We start from the raw sequence: 21,838 nt of genomic DNA, 5'->3' as shown, positions 1-21,838 counted from the left end.
GCCTCAGGTCCCCTGGCCTGGTACTGGGGCAGGGGGTGCGGCCTGAGGTCCCCCAGCCTGATGCGGGGGCGGGGTATGGCCTGAGGTCACCTGTCAGCCCCACGGGGGCGGGGGAGGGCGAAGCCTCAGGTCCCTGCTGATTGCTCGTTAAGGCTCCTTATGGGAACTTGGCCTCAGCTGTGGGTGCAGCCATCTTTGTGACGGAGTGATGGTCAATTAGCATATTCCCTCTTTATTAGATAGGATTAGTTACATTTACAGTTCCTTATCTGAATAATTTAGGATCATTTTGCTAACTGTAACATATACAGTTCTGTGAGGTTACATCATTTTGTAGAAAACTCTACAAAGACAATTTGATAAAAACATTTTAAGTCAAAGCAAATTAATTTTTAAAAGATAAATGATAATTTACATTAATAACAAAACACTCTCCTTCAAAAAACTCAAGATAGCCAAAACCGGTTTGGCTCAGTGGATAGAGCGTCGGCCTGCGGACTGAAAGGTTCCAGGTTCGATTCCGGTCAAGGGCATGTACCTTGGTTGCGGGCACATCCCCAGTAGGAGGTGTGCAGGAGGCAGCTGATCGATGTTTCTCTCTCATCGATGTTTCTGACTATCTATCCCTCTTCCTTCCTCTCTGTAAAAAATCAATAAAATATATTTAAAAAAAAACAAAAAAAAAAAACTCAAGATAATCATATGTGTATATGTAATAACTGTCTGCACATAATAAATCAGAAAGAGAAACTAGTATACGCAAAAAGTACCCATGATCAAGAAGTTAGGAGTTCAGGTGAGAAAGTTGCCTTAATCCTCTCCCCTCTGAAGTCTTTGAACTCAAGACTACTTTAAATGCAAAAGAGTACACCCGTGAACTTTCTAAATAGTACACATTAATTAAAGTAAGAAATGGGCTAAGAGGTCTACATTAATGAAAGGATATCTAAATTTAGATGACCTTCCACCTCCACAATTCTTGAGCCCATGAACAAAAACTTAGAGTCAAAATTTATAGACAAAGTACCCCAAATTCTTATATTTACTAGCTAATTTAAGTTTCACTGTGTGTTTAAATTCATATTCGGGAAGCTTATCATTTTATATATTGTTATGAAGTATTCAAATACTTATAACTGATTACTTAAGTGTACTTTTAATTTATAGATAAACCCTGACATATTAAGATTTTTTGTTATAAAAAGGGTTGTTATGGCTTTTCATATCAAAACATCATACTCATTAGGATAAAACATTTATTTTTAAATGCAGTGTTTATGCTAGTCTATAAGAAAATAAACTTTATGAAATAACCCTAAAAGTTACTTCATTGGATTCTTTAAATATATATAAAAGATGTCCATTCTACATACCTAACAAAATCTAAGATGAATAATTAAATACTTAAAAATTTCAACCTCAGTATTTTACTAAACTAACTTATGTATCAGGTCTGGGATGAAAGCATAAATCATAAAATATAGGTTAAAATAACTTGAAATCATGGATTTAATTCATATACATGTATTTTCATAATATATACATATTATAAAAGTATGTCATTGTATCTATTAAAGTTTTCTGTTCACAGGTCATCCTCAACTACATAAATTTACTTAACTATTAATTATACTTTTATGCTACATTTAATTAATGTGTTAGCAAGAAGACTAAGTTGAGTTTTCTTTAAAATATTAAAATATTTTTTAAAAATAAAATATCTAACTGATATTTATAGCATAGATGAATAGAAATGTTGAAAATTTTCTATGTATTTTCTAATGTTTACAATGCCATTATTTCTTACTAATAACTCAATAATTATTTCTTCCTCAATGTGTCATAAAATATATATTACAGACATCCTATATAATCCTAAATAATAAAAGGGTAATATGCAAATTGACCCTAACGGAATGACCAAGAATGACCAGTCGCTATGACACACACTGACCAACAGGGGGCAGACACTCAACACAGGAGCTGCCCCCTGGTGGTCAGTGCGCTCCCACAGGGGGAGCTCCGCTCAGCCACAAGCCAGGTTAACGGCTGTGAGCACAGCGGTGGTGGTGGGAGCCTCTCCCGCCTCCTTGGCAGCGCCAAACATGTCCGACTAATGGCTTTGGCCCACTCCAAGCCATCAGTCGGACATCCCCCGAGGGCTCCCAGGCTGCGAGAGGGCACAGGCTGGGTTTAGGGACTACGCCGAGTGCACAAATTTTTGTGCACTGGGCCTCTAGTATAGTATAATGATATCCACATAATACATAATTCACTCTACAGACTTTATATACACTTTGCCTTACTACATGACTTTATTATTTAGTTAACCTTGATTAATAAGCTACTAATTCATATAGATGTTTCTTTTTTAGGTATCAGCTAATTTTTAAGTATATATGTATTTTCAATCAACTATAATTTTTGTAGACCATCACACTTATATTTGAATGCAAATAAATTTGCTTCATAAATCAGAGCTATGTCACTTAAAAGTCTTAACAAATTTCATATTTAAAATTAAAATACTTTTACCATAAAAATTAATTGCACTAATATGGCCTTTCACTTAGTGTGATTTATCTTCATAAAAATTTAAAGGATACAGGAGACTATTTCAGAGGGTTTGTTCATTGATATTTTTTGCCTTTTAGTTTAAAAAGTGATGGTGTTATCAGAGAAGTAATCATATTTTTTTCTTGCTTAATAATGAAACTTTTAGGGGAAGGGAATGGATCCAGGATCGGGAACAACACCAAGAAATCAACTACGTAGTACAACTTCATTAAAAGACTTTTTTGAAAAAATTGTTGTGTCTTAGGAAAGTATTTCAATAGCTTAGGTAGCCTGATGACATAATATAAAATGAAACACAAATTATTTTACTATAAATAATTTCTTTTTATAAGTAAAATGAAATATGAATTCTTTAATGCTATAATAAATGAAAGGTTTAAGTAACAACTAGAGAATCAATTTGTTTTTCTAGCTACTATATAACCATATTTTAGATAGTAATGAAAGCTATCCAATATTAATATAAAATCAAAACTAGAACACAAGCCTGGCCAGCGTGGCTCAGTGGTTGAGCGTCAACCTATGAACCAGGAGGATCACAGTCCGATTTCCAGCCAGGGCACATGCCCAGGTTGAGGGCTCGATCCCCAGTGTGGGGCGTGCAGCAGATCAATAATTCTCTCTCAACACTGATGTTTCTGTCTCTCTCTCCCTCTTCCTTCCTCTCTAAAATCAATAAAAATATATTAAAAAACAAACAAAAAAACTTGAACACAAGTGGAAATACAACAGTCAAACACATATAATGGGATTGACAGACATAATTGACAGACGTAATCTGTATTGTTCAGAGTCTGTGTTAATAGCAGGAGCAGTGCCAGTGCTTTTTCTTGTATATTCATAAAATATTTTGACAAATTAAAAGGTTTTTATAAAGCACTATTATAAATGCTACATATTTCTTAGTGCTTATTTTTTTTCAACATATGGTTTAATAAAAATCTGTTAAGTAGACTACATTTCAGGAAAATTTATTTTTAAAAACTAGCTCCCAAAAAGAAAGAACTTTATTGTCTTTTTCTACTTGATTAGACTATTTTTGTCTTATTGATAATGACTTTTACTGTTAATGAAGTTTATAGTACTAATGCTGCAAGTGAGTATAATACTCTAAATAAAACTGTGTTAAGTCAATAGAAATGCTTTATTGCAGATTTTGGTGCTAATACCTGCAAAAGCAATCTAAATGAACTTTAAATACTCAAGATGATACTACCTATCACCAACAGAATAAAAAGCAGAAAATGCAACTCAGCAACCTCAAGGTAAAAAAAAAAGGAAATTTTCCTCCACCAAATTTACACCAGTTTTAGATTTGTAGTTAATAACAACTGCATACTTTATTCTTTTTCCCTAAAAAAAAAAGTTTTAACATGTAAAATTAACTTGATATATAACCTATTTCTTCACAGGGCAAATGCTTCTGAGAAATGGAGAACGGTTCAGTTTTCCTTTGTCAAGAGAAGTTTCCTTAAGTTACAATTGGAGCTGAAACTTAACCATAATTATTTTAAAGGAATTTATTTATATAGTAACTACTATTACAAGGTTATCATTTACAGACATTCGTAAAAGCATAAAGTTTTGATCTGCAAATTGCTTATCCCGGAGAAACAGACCATATCTTTTCAAATGCATTTCAATACGAAATTGAAAGCGAATTTAATGCAATTATTTGGTTTAGGTTTTAGTAATAAAAGGAGACACTTGAAAAATTATGAAATGTTGCTGAAATGTGTTCCCTTTAAACCAGAGTCCCAAAACTTAGTAAAGTGAAAAACAAATAAAGCAAGTCATGGCTTTCTGGGAGATTGTTACTACTGAGGTTATTAACAATCAAATTATGTTGCAAATTTAGCTCACTTCTTATACAACCTGAAATGAATTTGCTTATCCAAAAATAAAATAAACTGTTAACTAACACTACAATTAAATGTAATTGTAAAGAGTTACTGGCAACTACTCTGTTTCAGGAAGCTTTATGTCTCAATAGAGAAAAAGAATTTTATTCAAGAAACTAAAAAAAAAGTAAAACCACCACAAACCATTTTTCATGCTTCTTATATGATTCTCCAGTTAGACATTCTCTTTCAACATAAAACATTTATGTCAATATCAAACCAAATACTACTGATGGTTTCCCTCTAACATTTTGAGTGCCAAAAATACCAATTATAAACCAATAGCACATACTTACTGAAATAATTTATAAGACATCACAGTTCAGGTAATGGTATACTAGTAGGAAGGTAAGAACTTACTTATTGTTTTGAGTTTTCTTGTTATTCTAAAAGAAGTAGTAATTAAGATCAACTGTACATTGAAAACATTAACATCCACTTTTTTCAATGAAAATAACAACCTCACTTTGATACAGTGTAATAATAGACTCTATTTGACTATAAAAGGAAAACATTTCCGATGAGAATAAGAATATTTACTAAAGAACATGTATGTTCTTTGAGAGAGTATTTGGCATAAAATTTCATAAATGTTGATTAATTTAAATTAATTTTAATTTTTTTTTAAATTGGGGAATTGGAAAAATATTTATGTCACGTTTAATTATGGTACAATATTGATTTTTAAGCACCTGATTTCCTATAATAAAATGTTTTTTTACTAACCTGTTAGATATGCAAGTTCATTCTAATTGTAATTAGGACCATTTGGCTAACATTTTTAACATACTTTCAATAAATGTTGACAATAGAAATTTAAGATACTAATAACCATTTCTCAAATTACTGATGGACTTGGTGAATTCATCTCCCTAATTACAACTGATATAAATTCATCCTTAAATATTTTTTAAAAATCAATATACTATGTAAAACAATATAAAGCACATATTTGGAAAGATATAGCAAATATTCTCCCTTAGAAAGTACTGAAGCTCCATCTAGAGGCTTTCCTCCTATTACTGTCACTTGCAATAAAGTAATAGCACCTAGAAATGTGAATAATATTAAAATGTCAGAGATTTCTTTTGTATCTACCCTTTTGTTATTCATAATGAGTCCTTCCCCTAACCTTCTTGGATAGCTCCAGCTCCATCACTGCCATCAAGTGGTAAAAAACTAAAACTGAACTTAAAAAAAAAAAAGGAAGAAAGCAATGAAAGACAGAAAAAGAAACTGATGTTCTCTATACCACTCACACACAGTCTTTCTTAGTACAAGAAAGTTTTTTTTTCTGTGCCATTTATTATGTTACTAAAATTAAAGAGAAAATAAATTTTCCACTGTTTCTAAAAAACAGCAGCACTATCCATGTAAATCTGATTTTTTCCCTAGATATTTTTATATTTGTAAGGTATATAAAAATACTTTGAATTAAGTTTTTATTTAGTTTAATAATACTTTAATATAAGGACAGTTTTTTAATTACTTCACTGCCAGGGAGAGCAGAGAGAAACAAAAAATTACTTAAGATTAATGAATCTTGTAGGACACTGCAACAGTTATTAAAAGAAGAAACAAAACCAAGATGTGACTAAAGTAAGTATTTTCTATTACCTCTAAAAATAACCTCAGTTTTAATAAACTGAACACATTGCAATGCTTCCCCAAAATGTTTTCATCAGTCTATGAATGGAGAAGGATCAGAAACGGATTTTTAATGTTGAGGAAAGCAAAAGGTTTAATCATGAAGAAACAAGTCTGGAATTCAATTCAAATAAAAATTATTTAATATCTTTTCTTTCTGTTATGAACACGTACTTCCTGAATTATGTTATAGGAGTTAGGACTTTCAAGAGAAGAAAAACTGCAACTACAGAACCTAGGGGAAAGGACCAATGAAATAATGTCTCAGGTTCAAGGGATGCTGCTCTGCGAGACGCATCATCACTCACAACGTATCTTTTTAAATAAGTAATTTAAGTATGAAATAATATACCGGAGTGTAGTTAACATAATAAGTCTCATAATCTTGCTAACTTAGTAAATCACATAATGTGGGGGAAACTCAAATTATGGGACTAATAAGAATTTTAGAATGCTCTGATTTTATTTTTTTGATTAGTTTTTAATTTTTACTGATTTACTTGTTTACAAATCAGAGAAATTGAAAAATCTGTAACTTTGATTGCAGGTATGAATTCCATGTTAAATTAACAACAAGTGCCCTCGGCGGTCCCGGATCGGTCTCTTGCTTCAACAGTGTTTGGACGCAACAGACCCAGGGACACCCCTTCTTCCAGCCTCTGACCACTCTCCTGCGTCTCATCCAGTCACCACCTTCAGAACTACCTCCGGGACAACCAACACACGGGTTTTTTTTCTACCTTAACTCCTTATTGTTATTGTATACCAAGAGCTCCCAAATTCGTCAGAATTATTCCACCCAGGTGAAGACTGCGGTCAATTGCCTGGCCAACCTGCATCTGCGGGCCTCCTACACCTACCTCTCTCTGGGCTACTATTTTGACTGTGACGATGTGGCTCTTGAGGGTGTGGGCGGAGAAGACGCGCAAGGGCGCTGAGCATCTTTTAAAGTTGCAAAACAAGTGTGGCGGCCAGAGGATGTGCAGAAACTTTCCCAAGATGAGTGGGGCAAAACTCAGGACGCCATGGAAGCCGCCCTGGCCTTGGAGAAGAACCTGAACCAGGCCCTTTTGGAGCTGCATGCCCTGGGTTCTACCTGTGCAGACCCTCATCTCTGTGACTTCCTGGAGAACCACTTCCTGGATGAGGAAGTGAAACTGATCAAGAAGATGGGTGACCACCTGACTAACATCTGCAGGCTGGCCGGCCCCCAGGCTGGGCTGGGCGAGTATCTCTTTGAAAGGTTCACCCTCAAGCATGACTAGGAGCCTTTGGAGTCCAGAGGCCTTTCAGAGGCCCCTCCGCATCCCCCTGGTGTCTCTGGCTTTTACCTGAGCCTCTTCCTGAAACTACTAGCCATTCTTTTAACCGCCCTGGAGCCCTCTCCCATGCATTGGACAAAATGAAACAATAAAGCTTTTTGCAGGGAAAAAAAAATTAACAACAAAACCATAACTGCCAACACTTACCTACCTAGGTGCCAGGCACTATTTGTTTAGAATGTTTACATAGTCTCTCAACAATCCTATAAGGCAGGTACTATTAATATTACATAGGTAAGGAAACGGCAGCACAGAGAGGTTAAGTAACCACCCACAGCCACACATTAAGTGGTAGGGCTGACATATGAACCTAAGCAGTTGCCTGGGTAGTCCTCCCTCTTAACTACTCTCAAATAAGACAGGCTTTCTCAACATGGGCACTAATGACATTTTGGGCCTGATAATTCTTTATTGGAGATGGGGTGGGGCTGTTTGGTGCATTATAGGATGTTTAGCAGCACCCCTGAACTCTTATTACCAGATGCCATTAGCATCACTACACCTACCCCACATTATGATAACCAAAAATGTTTCCAAACATTGCCAAATTTCTGGGGGAGGTACAGTAGGAGGGACTGCTCCCAGTTGAGAATCACTGATATAAAACAACCATTTTATCTGTCACGACACTGGAGAAACAAATGACCAATTTATATGAAATTAGTTTTCCTCAATTTTAAATTATTTACCACAATTCAGAAATTTAAAATTCTACAAATGATTTAGGATAGTAATACTCTAAGTCTTACTACTTAGGGCAGTGGTTGGCAACTGCAGCTCGCGAGCCACATGCGGCTCTTTGGCCCCTTGAGTGTGGCTCTTCCACAAAATACCATGGCCTGGGTGAGTCTATTTTGAAGAAGTGGTGTTAGAAGAAGTTTAAAAAATTTGGCTCTCAAAAGAAATTTCAATCGTTGTACTGTTGATATTTGGCTCTGTTGACTAATGAGTTTGCCGACCACTGACTTAGGGGGATGACATGTTATATAATTTAAAACCATAATATGAGGAGCAAACTTCATAATGCAAGATTTGTGTAGGCAAATATGAAAATACTAGTGGCCCTGCGCACAAACCGTGCACAAGTAGCTCGCTGCCACTTGCCTCAGCTGGCTGCCCCACCCACCGCCGCTGATAGCGCATTGACCCGCCCTCCTGTAGCTCTCTGCCACTTGTAGCTCACTGCCCCGCCCTCCTGCTGATCGGTCGTTATGCATCATGGCATAACAACCATTTGCATTGACCATTTGCATATTACCTCTATTATATAGGATAAAGGAAATATGTAAATTTAATCTGAATTTATACGAGTTACTTTTGGCAAATGGGACTAAGAAACAAAGAATGGGAATATCACCTTTTACTTTATGTATTTACTAGAGGCCCGGTGCACGAAATACACGCATGGGTGCAGTCCCTAGGCCTGACCGGCGATCGAAGAGTGAGTGTCTGGCGTGGATGGGCAGGTCCCAGCTGAACTCTGGGCCCTGGGCAGCACCTGGGCCCCCAGACCCCTGCGCACCCTGAGTCATGGTGCCTGAGTCCCCATATGCCTGAGTCATGGTGCCTGAGTCCCCATACGGAGATGCGGAGAGTGCAGCTGGACGCCATGGTCTTGGGTGCAGCATGGGCCTCTAGGGCCCCCAGCAGCGCCGTATGGTAGCCGGGCGGGCAGCGCACTCTCTCCTGGCAGGCCTCGCAGATCGGCTCCTGTGTGAACCCACGGGGAAGCCCGACTGGCCCCTGGGGTCCTGGCAGCTGTGGCCTGGCTTACCCAGCAGAGACCACGTGGGTGCAGGGCAGGCTCCTCACGGGCGTCTGGCACCTGAGCACAGGGGCTTCCCTAGCGCGTGAGCCCTGGATCCTGGGGGAGGGTAGCAGAGGGAGTGAGAGCGAGCTTGGCGGACACCCCGCATTCTCACCGCACCTCCGTCCCCGTCACCCCCGCCCCCCAGTAGCCAGTGAAAAGTCTCAGTGTTGCCGACGCCCACCATGTTCCACAGCCCCCTGGTGGTCAGCGCATGTGAGAGCGAGCGGTCAAACTCCTGGTCTCCTGGTCGAACTCCCAGTTGAACGACCGCCCGAGGGGACAATTTGCACATTAGGCTTTTATTATATAGGAAGGATGTATTGTATTTATTTTTTCAAACAACATATTGGATTTTTAGAATCCAAATTTTAGGGAAAACTTTTGCTTTGTGACATTAGCATTTTAGTTTCACTTATTAAGTAAGCTGTTTTCACTGGTTTCCCCACATTTTCCATAATATATGCTTATGTAGGAAATATACCAAATTCATAATAAAATTCATAAAAATAATTGTGCCCTAGCCGGTTTGGCTCAATGCATAGGGCATTGGCCTGCAGACCGGAGGGTCCCAGGTTTGATTCCAGTCAAAGGCACATGCCTGGGTTGCAGGCTCGGTCCAACGTGCAGGAGGCAGCCAATCAATGATTCCCTCTCATCACTGATGTTTCTCTCTCTTCCTCTCCCTTCCTCTCTGAAAAAAAAAAAATGTGCCCAATTAGTCAAAAACATTAGATAGTTAACCATGGGTTTGAAAACTAGCAAACTGAATAATAATTAAGCAGACACTAGAGGTATATGCTTAAAGATGTGTATAAAAGTGGGTGTAAATTTTTCTTTTCAAGCAATTACTTATTTTGTGAATTCTTTGCAATAACATCATTTTGCCAATCCCCAATTATAGCAAGGTTTCTTTCCAATTACTTCTGATTATTCAGGAATCCTTTAAAGAAAACACAGAGTGATAAGGGCTACTCTATTTACTTAACTTTAAATACTCTCATTGTCATCTTTCTTTTCCTCCATTTTCCTACTTGTTTTTACTATTACAAATTAAATTATACACATTACATTGTATCTGCTTCTTTTAGTATATATAACAATTTCCCATTTTGGTTCATAAATTTAATAAAGTATTGTGCATATTTATGTTCAATGTTCTACTTATTCTCGGTTGGTTCTTGCAATGATTTTGTACTGCATCAACTTGGTAATTAAATATATTTTTTAAATACTTTTTATTGATTTTTAAAGAGAGAGGAAAAGAGAGGGATAGAAAGAAACATCATAGATAGAAACATCAATGAGAGAGAAACATCATGAATTGGCTGCCTCCTGCATGCTGCCTACTGGGGATTAAGCCCACAACCTGGGGCATGTGCCCTGACTGGGAATCGAACTGAGATCGTCAGGTTCCATGGTTGATGCTCAACCATTGAACCACACCAACCGGGCTGGCAATTAAATATTTTTTACATTTTTTACTTTATCTATCTATACTGCCTTAATTTAGGGTCTGATCTTTCTTTTTCTTTTCGATTGTTTAGTCTCTATACTTTTCCTTTCTATGAGCTAAATAACACAAACAAATCTTATAAAAAGTTAAATAACACAGGTTAAATAAAACATTCTCCTTAACTACCCTCCCCCACAAGCCCCATTCCCCCAACAGAAATAAGTATGGTTTTTGGTGTGGTGCATATACTTCTAGACCTTTTTTATTTTATCATTATTTTTTAAATGCATTAACATTCATATATGTGTACATATAAAAATGTTCCACTCTGTGTTATAGCATCATTAAGCAAAGCACATCCATTGAATTAAATAAAGACTTCTGAATTAATGCCTGCTTCTGTACAGCCACATATTTCTTTGCTGGGCTTTGCTGTAATATTTTCATGCAAGATATGCTAGTTAACACTAATTTTCCCTAGAATTTGGCTTAGTATGGGAAACGCTTAAATGCAAATACCATTTGTAAAACACTATTTTAATGCATAAATGATAAAAAATAGCGAACTGAAACTATAGTGTTAAAAAGTATAACCAAAATATTCTCCACATAATATTAAAACATTAATCAGAATGATTAAAAAAATAAGGGTTTATTTTCTCTCTGGTACACACTTATTTTATAATAGCTTTAATGAAGTATAATTTACAAACTACAAAAGTCACCTGTTTTAAGTGTAAGTGGTTTTTTAGTAAATTTATAGTAGTGCAACATTACATAATTCAATTTTAAAATATTTCCAATACCCCAGAAAAATATCTCATACTCATCTCTATAGATTTTCCTTTTCTGGACATTTCATATAAATGAAAAATAAGGTTTTTTCTGATAAACTTAAGTGTCAGAATTAGCAGCAATTTTTTTTTTTTGCATAAAGAATTAGTTGTTGAAATTCTTTCTAAAAGTTATTAACGTATTTTGCTCATTTGGTAATGATAGTCTGAATATATCTTAACTATTTTTCTTCTTTTCCTCCTTTCTTTCCTTCCGTTTTTTTTTTTTCTTTTGCAAGTTTTCACTCTTATATTGATCATCACTCTCAACAGACCAGTTTTTTAGTATAGTATGCATGGAAGGTATAACAATTGACTTTCTACATTACATAACCTGATAGTTTAATGAAAAACAAAACAGAAATCCAACATATGAACATATCATCCTTGAGATGTTTTAGTTTTTCCTAAATGTGAAATACATTTTTAAAAAATGATGAGGAATTTATTTAATACAGGTCTTCTAAAATTTGGAATTCTATCTCCTAATATAATTCAATCTTCCAAAAACTTGTAGTGTCACCCTTGACTCCTCTTTCACTCACAGTCCACATCCAATTCATTAGCAAATAGACTGTGGTTCTATTATCAAAAGTATACTCAGAATCTGAACACTAACACCTCTACCATTACCACAATGGTGAAAGCCATCATCCTTTTTTCCTGGGATTATTACAAAATCTCCTAACACATCTCACTTCAGCCCTTGCCTGGCCACTTCCCTCAACAATCTGTTTTCAGCACAGCAGCCAGACTTAAACAAAAAACAGACCCAGTAAAAAGCCTTCAAGAGCTTTCCATTTCACTCAGGTCAAAAGTCCTTACTGGTTAATTTAGGAATTACAATGAACATCTTAAGTAAGTAACCAAGTTTAACTTATAACAACCTACATAACCACTATGAAATAACCAAAAAAGAAATTTAAAAAAGAAGTAGGGAATAAAAATGTGATGCTACAAAACAATTAACTAAATAAAAAAACAGGCAGGAATTGTGAAACAAAAACATATAAGATATAGAAAACAAATAGTTTCAAAGGGCAACCACAGAAGGGGAGATATTTGCAAATCATATATCTGATAAGGGTTTACTACCCAGAATACACAAAGAACTCCTACAACAACAATAAAAAGACAATCCTGTAAAAAAAGGAGCAAAGGACTTGAATAGACATTTCTCCAAAGAATGGCCAATAAGTACAAAGATGCTTAGCAAATAAAAACCATAATAGATACCACTTCAGAACTACTCGAATGGCTATAATTTAAAAAATGAAAAATATGAAGTGTAGACTAGGATGTAGAGAAATTGGAATCCTTACACTATACACTAGAGGCCTGGTGCACTACATTCGTGCACTGGGGTTGGGGGGTCCCCTCAGCCAGCCTGTGCCCTCTCGCAGTCCATCATCTCTGCTTTATTTTTCTCCAGGCCATTTAAACTACCTGGGATATATATATTTCACTTATTTATTATCATTCTCTTCCACCAAAATGTAAACACCCTAAGGGCAAGAATTTTGTCTGTTTTGGTCAATGATGTATCCCTAAAATAGTGCCAGGCACATAGTAAGCAGTTACTAAATCAGTGTTGGAGAAATAAATACTGTAGTTAGTTATTCTAATCACCAAAAAACTAAAAATGGAACTCCCAATTGACCCAGAGATCCCACTTCTAGGAATATATCCCAAGAAACTAGAAACACATATCAGGATATATGCACCCCTATGTTCATAGCAGCACCATTCACCATAGCTAAGATTTGGAAACAGCCTAAGTGCCCATCAGCAGATGAGTGGATTAAAAACTGGTACATCTACACAATGGAATACTACACTGCATAAAAAAAAGAAGGAATTCTTACCATTTGCAACAGCATGGATGGAAATGGAGAGCATTATGCTAAGCAAAATAAGCCAGTCAGAGAAAGATAATTATCACATGATCTCACTTATTTGGGAATATAATGAACAACATAAACTGATGAACAAAAACAGATCCAGAGACAGAGAAGCATCGATCAGACCGTCAAACCTCAGAGGGAAGGTAGGGGAGGATGGAGGTAAGGGGGAGAGATAACCAAAGGACTTGTATGCATACATATGGGCCTAACCAATGGACACAGACAGTAGGGGGCTAAGGGCATAAGTGGGGACTGGGAGGGAAATGGGGGGGGGGTTAGGACACATATGTAATACCTTAATCAATAAAGAAAAAAAAGACTATTGATCAATTACCGAGACTTGCCACTTCTTAAACCTTCCTCACAATTGAAGAGGATTCTAATTTTACTCAAGTCTATTCAGTTGTGCAACCATCACCACAATCCAGTTTTAGATTATCATCCAAAAAACTTCCTTCATTCATTTGCAGTAAATCCCTACTCTGACCCCCAACTCAAGGCAAGCACCAATTTACTTTGTGTCTCTTTAGTTTTATCTTTTCTAGAAATTTCATATAAATAGAATCATTCAATATGTAGTTGTATGTGTCTGGCTTCATTCACTTAGTACAATATTTTGAGGTTTATCCATGTTGTTCCATGTATCAGCCACTCTTTTTTTAAAAAAGTGTCTGACCTTACCATATTTTAAGCACTTCATTACTTTCTGGCACCAGTGTCCCCAGCCCTGGACTCAACCATTTCTCCGGGTAACCCTGGATTTTTAATTTACTCATTTGAGTTTTTATTTCAATTTTCTTTTTCATTTATAGATGTACAAATCTGTCTGGCTATTCTTTAAAGGGTATTAGTTAGGAAACAGGCTAAGCTCCTGTAACAAAGAGATCCTAAAATACAGTGGCTTAAATAAGACAAGATTGTTTCCTTCTCATGCAATAGTCTAGAATTAAGCAGTGCATAGCTGGAGGGGCAACTCAACATCTATTTCAATCTGTGTCTAAATTAGACTTCGTTGAGTTTATTTCATCAACTAACAGTACCCAAGAAAGAAACAGTCAGGGGGAACTACACAGGCATTCCTTCTTAAGGCAAGCCACAGAAGTGCCACACATGACTTCTCTTAATAACCCATTGCCTCAACATTAGTACAGGCAACACAGGCTTCAAGGGAAGTTAGTAAAAGTACGGTTGGCAGCCCACACCATAGTATCCCTCTATAACCTAGGACATCTTGGTAGATCACTAGCACAAGAGACTCTTATGCCAATTACAGACCAGTTCAAATTAAATTCCCCACTTGAGGTTTTGTTCTATATGGGTAACATAACTTAGGACCACACTTTCATGAAGATTCACTTATGGTTACAAAATCTCAGGGGAGATGTTTTTGTCTCTATGGAGCACCAGGCTGGAATGTATTGACACTCTGAGGAATGTTAATTTTTATGGCAGCTGAACCATGCATTTAATTTTTTCTTCAGTATTTTAGTGTTTCAATCAAGGGTATTACTCCAGATCATTCTATCCCACTATAAACCATATGTACTACACACTCTTTTAAACTGTGTAAAGTGGTGATAACTTATTGAATGATCAAAAATGTTACAAAATACACAAATAGGTTTAAAGTTTTATTCTTCCAATGGTTGCAAAATGTATCACTTCAAAATCTACAATTTAAAATCATTAGGTTCTAAACAATTGAAAGGTTAAAAATAACTTAGCCTCAAGTTTCCAAAATGACCCATGACAGACAACACCATCCTTTAATTATAAATACATAATATAGGAATAGATTTATATTGTACCAATAACTAAAATTCAATTAGAAAGTTTTTCCAGAATTTTCACTCAGCCATTTGCTAAATTTATTATCATCTTTTCCTTTCTACAAGTTACTACTTCTTGTAAAAGAAATACACCAGGAACTCATTAAAAGTACATTCTTTTAAAAAAAATTATTGATTGATTTCAGAGAGGAAGGGAGAGGGAGAAATAGAAACATTAATGATGAGAGAGAATCATCAACTGGCTGCCTCCTGTACCCACTGTGGACCAAGCCTGACCAGGAATCAAACTGTGACCTTCTGGTTCCTAGGTCGATGCTCAACCACTGAGCCAAACCAGCCAGGCAAAAGTACATTCTTATTAAAAAACCCCATGACCACCTTCCTTATAAGGGGCTGCTTCTCTCACAGATAAGAAAACTAAGGGTTAGAGAGCTTATGCTACTCACCCAAAATCACGCAGCTGTGTTTGAGCAACCCAGCTTTGAGCTCTTGGCGACTATGCTATAAAATGAACATCTTCCCCACACTTGAAGCTCTTTAAATTCAGGATGCATCCTAAAATTGTTGGCATATTACAATTACAGTTGTAGTAATACTAAGTGATAATAACGAGGCAGCTGTCACTTCCTGTGCAAGCACAAACCAAAGCACCAGCACCAAAACTTGCAGAATTTGAATTGGGAGAAAATCTAGGTGATATTGGAGCATTTTTTAAACTTGTACAAATCAAAATTTGTGAGAGAGGTGAGGGTGAGGGAAATCAGACATAGTTAGCAACATATCCAAAGTGGGTATCATAAATAGGTTAGTGCCACATAATTGCAAATTCTTGATTCTTTATAGAAATGCTGCACAGGGAAGAACTCCATGTGGAAAAACTGAATATCATAACTGAGTCAAAAATGATTCAAAAGACCTGGATTCTGAATATAAAGAACTTCAGCAATCCCTTAACCAATTTATTTCACATATATTTTCTTTTTCAGGTATGTGCAAAAGTTATAAATAATAAAACCTAATCCTTAGGAATTCTGATAGTTATTTTGATAAATATAAACATTGTAAATAGTAAAAAGCTTTGGCAGTATGTTTTTCTTTTAAGCAGTATCCTATCTAATAAAGAGGGAATATGCTAATTGACCATCACTCTGTCACAAAGATGGATGCACCCACAGCTGAGGCCAAGTTCCCATAAGGAGCCTTAACAAGCAATCAGCAGGGACCTCAGGCGGCGCCCCCCACCGGTGGGGCTTGACAGGGGACCTCAAGGTGTGCTTCCTGTCCTGGTGCTGGGCTAGGGAACTTCAGGCTGCTCCCCTGCCCCAGCACCAGGCCGGGGGGCCTCAGGCCGCATCCCCCACCAGGTGGGGCTTGACAGGGGACTTCAGGCTGCGCCCCCCAGCCCGGCACCAGGCCGAGGGACCTCAGACCACACCCCCCGCCTGGCGGGACTTGATGGGGGATCTCAGGCTGCGCCCCCTGCCTGGCTGGGCTTGACAGGGGACCTCAGGCCATGTCCCCCATGCAGTGGGGCTTGACAGGGCACCTCAAGGTACACCCCCAGTGCTGGGTCAGGGGAACTCAGGCTGCACCCCCCACCAGGTGGGGCTTGACAAGGGACTTCAGGCCACGCCCCCCACCCCAGCACCATGCCAGGGGACCTGAGGTTGTGCCCCCCTGCCTGGCTGGGCTTGACGGGGGACCTCAAGGTGCACTCCCAGTGCTGGGTTGGGGGAACTCAGGCCGTGCCCCCACCCAGCGGGGCTTGATGGGGGACCTAAGGCTGCGCCCCCCTGCCGGTGGGGCTTGATGGGGGACCTAAGGCTGCGCCCCCCTGGGCCGGGGGACCTGAGGCTGCATCCCCCTGCTTGGTGGGGCTTGACGGGGGACCTCAGGCCATGTCCCCCACCCAGCGGGGCTTGACAGGGGATCTCAGGACATGTCCCCCACCTGGCGGGGCTTGACAGAGGACCTCAAGGCATGCCCCCCACCCCGGTCTGGGCTGGGGGACCTCAGGCCACCCCCCTCCCATCCTGGCACCAGGCCAGGGGACCTGAGGTATGCCCCCTGCCCAGCAGGGCTTGACAACGGTGGGACTGGCCGGGTCTGAATCTAGCCCAATAGGGGGAGGGGGGTGGCCGGGTCTGGGTCTCACATGATTTTGAGGTGCATGTGGGTGGGCGGGGACTTGATTCTGGGTCCCATGGTGAGCCCCAGACTCTGACAGAAGGAAGGTTTTCATATACATTTTACTAATTTTCTTTCATCTCTGACACTTCTATTATAGAGAAAGGGCAAATAGCAATATTAAATTATTTCCTCTAATTAATCCCCTTTTAATGTGCACGAATTTCATGCACCGGGTCACTAGTATAAAATAATGGTACAAAATGCTGTGATAGCAAAAACAGTGTTTAGTATATAATTTACTATAGGACACTGTAATATTGAGCTGCAGATATGACATCAAAGAAATCATACTCCATTTCCTTAACTCCATCTTTGCATTATTTCGGACAAAAATCTCATAATTAACCCCTATCATAGCAATGGCACTTTCCCAATTTTTGCACATTCATAATAAAATGTAATTTTTTTTCTGCTGAGTTCCCAATTTACTCAGTTCCTGATTTTCTTTATGTCTTAACCTATATATAATTTGCAAGACTTGGAGTAAGAACTAAAAATATTTTAGGCAATTAAGTTACTTCCTTAAATTATCACTGTTACCATGAATATTTTAAATAATTTCATTGATTTCTACTAGCATTTCTTGCTACTCAGCATTTTGGTATTTCTAAGTTTTCCTGATTGGGCAGATTTATTACAAACACAAAGTAAAAATATATATATAATTCAAAGTTATATTAATTTAATTTTTTACTATCAAATAAAAATGCAACGAAAACTACAAATTAGGTAAATTCGCTTTTTTTGTGGCCCTCCAAATTTTATTACTCTGAAACTAAATTATCTAATTAGTCTCCTCTTATACTAAAATATTTAAAGGTCAGTAGAAAAAAACCAACAAAAAAATCCACATTTCTCAATAGGTATTAAAAAATATAAGTGTTATAACTAGGAGTGAAAGAACTAATTTATTGTATATTTCTTCTTTATGTCAAACGATGATTTATCTTGACAAAAATATATTTCACCTTTAGAAGTCAAAATCATTTCAAAGAGTTAAATCTTGTCCTTCTCTTTCCTATATTTTTATGATGACCAACTTATTTGAGACATATTGAAGGCCTATGAGAAATCAAAAGAAAAGGACATCTGGAAAATAACTTGAACTTTTGTATAAGACACATTATCATAAAAAATTGATATAAGAAAAACATAACACAAAGACATTTTTAAAAAGCTCCTTCCTTTATAAAACATGATATGGTATACTTTAAAGAAAAAATTTTTGATAACTTGTCATAACTGATTTCTGTCCATGTAACTCTTCTAAAACTTATTTGGAAAATATCTTGGAGTTTGAAGTCATAATTCAAATTACTTCTGTTGTAAATAATCATTAAAACTAAAGAGCAAATGATACACATCAATGTAAGCCCATCAACTCTTCTTTCTCCTTTATCTCATTTATTCTACACACATCTACATAAAATTAAGTACTCTGCTGTAGTTGTGAACTGATACAAAGTATGATATAGTTAGTCTTTGCTTTATTTTCAAGGAAACTTTTGTAAAATACAATATCAATGAATTACTGAAAAATAAATAAAAAAACAGGACATAACACATAACCTGAAATTTTGCTATTATTTGATTAAATAAGCATAATATCTGTCAAACTGCCATAAATTTTTCTAAATGCTTACTCTCAATTTCTGTATTTAAAAAATATATATATTTTTATTGATTTCAGAGAGGGAGGGAGCAGAGGGAGAGAGACAGAGAAACATCAGAGACCAAAAAAAAGTAACATCAATATTAAATAGAAATTAGTAGTTAAAACTTTATTCAAGTGTTAAGTATTCCATAAATTTGCTGTTTAAGAGTATATATTGAAATCTATACTAATAAAAGCCTAGGTGGCATCTTGCCCTTGTGTCATCACAAGATGGCCACACCATGTCGTCACAAGATGGCCACCACAAGATGGCCGCCCCCATGTTGTCACAAGATGGCGGGCAGGGGAGGGCAGTTGGAGGCGATCAGGCCAGCAGGGGAGGGCAGTTGGGGGCCATCAGGCCGGCAGGGGAGCAGTTAGGTGTCAATCAGGCCAGCAGGGGAGCGGGTAGGGGGTGATCAGGCCAGAAGGGTAGTGGTTAGGGGGTGATCAGGCAGGCAGGCGAGCAATTAGGAGACAGCAGTCCCAGATTGTGAGAGGGATGTCCGACTGCTGGTTTAGGCCCCATCCTGCAGGGATCGGGCCTAAACCAGAAGTCAGACATCCGCTGTGGGGTCCCAGATTGGAGAGGGTACAGGCTGAGCTGAGGGACACCCCTCCAGTGCACGAATTTCATGCACCGGGCCTCTAGTCTAAAATAAATGCACTGAATATGACTTCTTCTTAAAATTAAAAAGCAGCATTATCACAGTTGAAGTTGAAGGCAAGTACAACATTTGAATGATATTTGAGCATGCAATTAGTTTAAATGAAAAAAAAAAGTGTGTCTTGAAAATAAAAGAAACTATAAATTTAATCTGATCTTTCTGTTTTTCCTCAAGAGTAACATTGGTTGTCAAAGTAGTCTTATAAATAATTCCTACTCCTCCAGTAAAAACACTACTTGCTTTCAAAGAGTGGGAAAGAGGCTACAGACATGGACAGCATAAATGGACTGATGAGCATCCACTGGTTTTAATCCAGAATTACTTCTGCTACATAACCCTATCTTTAGTACATAAGAATAGTTACTGGTATACTTCATGTTCTACATTAAGAAAACAGAAATAAGGCAATTGCAGGCTGAAAACATGAAACAGAATCAGAGCGCCTAAATAACTAGTAAAAAGTCTTTGCTTAAAAAAATAGAAACCTGAAAGGCTCTTCAAAATGACACCGTCTTTCAAATGAGCTTCCTATATTTTTACAGCTTTATAAACCACATACTTAACTCAAGACAGTAATATTAAATGGTGGCAATTTATGCAATAAGCCTATTAATAAATCCAGAAATGATAGTGGGGCACTGAGCTCCTCTCTGTCTCTCTCAAGAACAAGGCTACCTGTTATTGGATGTGTTCTAATTTGTCAATTTTCTAAAAATCAAAATTCCCATAACACAAACCTTGTTGCTTCCGATTCTTGAACTGTAATAATTAAAGAAGTATAGCCTTTCCTATGTGACTCCTGAAGACAAATTTAGCACCAGTAAATAAAAACAACAGGTATCAGGTTAAATTTTAATAATTAACACTAACAATGAAAAATACTATCTAGGAATAAAGTGAATATATCTTTATTACCAGAGACAATAAAACAGAAGGTAGACAGCCACAACAATTAAACAAAAGTATTTTCAAATGTTCAAATCTCTAATACTAAGATTCTATGAGTCCACAGTGGTCCTAACAAAGGGATGAAATATTTCCTAGAACTTGGCTAGAACTCATCTCTTCTACAACAGAAAACAGAGGCATGAAAGATGGAATTTTGCTGAAATGAATCGAAATCCATACACTGAGGTTATCAGTAGTCCTTAAATATGCTGTTTTAGCCAAGGTTACTCATATTGGGTAAGAGAATTATGTTCTAAAATTTTAGACAAGCCTGAATATAACATAATGTGGCATGTTTACTTAACAAAATTATTTTTAATAATTATTAAGGTCATGCAGTTTTATATTCACTACTTTTTTTAAAAAAGGGAAGTATTAGCATGGTTTATAGAGATAAAGGTTTCTTTAGTTTGAAATAAAAATAGCAATCTACCAACCAGATGGGTCTTAACATATTTCTGTTTAGTAAGCAGGCAATTTATGCTCAACCTTAGTAGTTAAAAATTAAAGATGGATTTTTTTCAGCTTTCATAACATAGAAAATTTAAAAGTCTGATTAGAATATCAAATACTGACTAGAATATAGGGAGTGTAAACTAGTGTAGCCACTATGGAAAGTAATTTGTCTATGTCTAACAAAATTCAAAATATTTTGTAGCCTATGATTGAATTAATCCACTTCTGGGGAACATAACCCAAAACAGACTAGAAACATAGTACAAAATATATTCTGTATCATACCATAAACTTTTTGATTGAGACCAGCAATAGGAAATACATTTTACATTTTATATAATTGTTTTGAGTTGTTACACATATTTCATAAAAAAAATAAGTGCCCTTTATTCTGACACTTGACTTCATTACCTGTTGTTTGAAAGACTCTGCCCTAAAGAACTACAGCAACATGTACAAGGCAACACCTATCAAGTTGTTCACTGTGGTAGTGTTTAAAATAGAGAAAACACTGAATATATGTCCATCAATAGGTAGATAATTAAAATGTAAAATACAATGTAATATGAAGCAGTTAATGGTTTAAGTTAAATCTGTGATATGTATATATCATAAAAATATAGTGAAAAAAAGCAAGAAGCAGGACAGTATTTCCAGAATTATATTATTTATATAGATTCCCAGC

At 36.9% G+C, this 21,838-nt stretch overlaps 1 protein-coding gene and 1 pseudogene across 2 annotated transcripts in view; one reads left to right on the top strand and one right to left on the bottom strand.

Annotated features, from left to right (window-relative positions):
• DNAJC1 (DnaJ heat shock protein family (Hsp40) member C1) overlaps positions 1–21,838 on the bottom strand; it is a 252,179-nt gene that overhangs the window by 188,046 nt on the left and 42,295 nt on the right. The window lies entirely within an intron of this gene.
• Positions 773–7,390, top strand: LOC308255417 (ferritin light chain-like; annotated as a pseudogene). Its single transcript has 2 exons — positions 773–796; positions 6,896–7,390. The product of its transcript is annotated as a ferritin light chain-like (transcript).

The sequence above is a fragment of the Plecotus auritus genome (assembly GCF_963455305.1).
Source record: "Plecotus auritus genome assembly, chromosome: 1".
Taxonomy (NCBI): Eukaryota; Metazoa; Chordata; class Mammalia; order Chiroptera; family Vespertilionidae; genus Plecotus; species Plecotus auritus.
The sequence above is the reverse complement of the archived record's forward strand: the minus strand, read 5'-3'. Positions and strand labels throughout refer to the sequence as shown.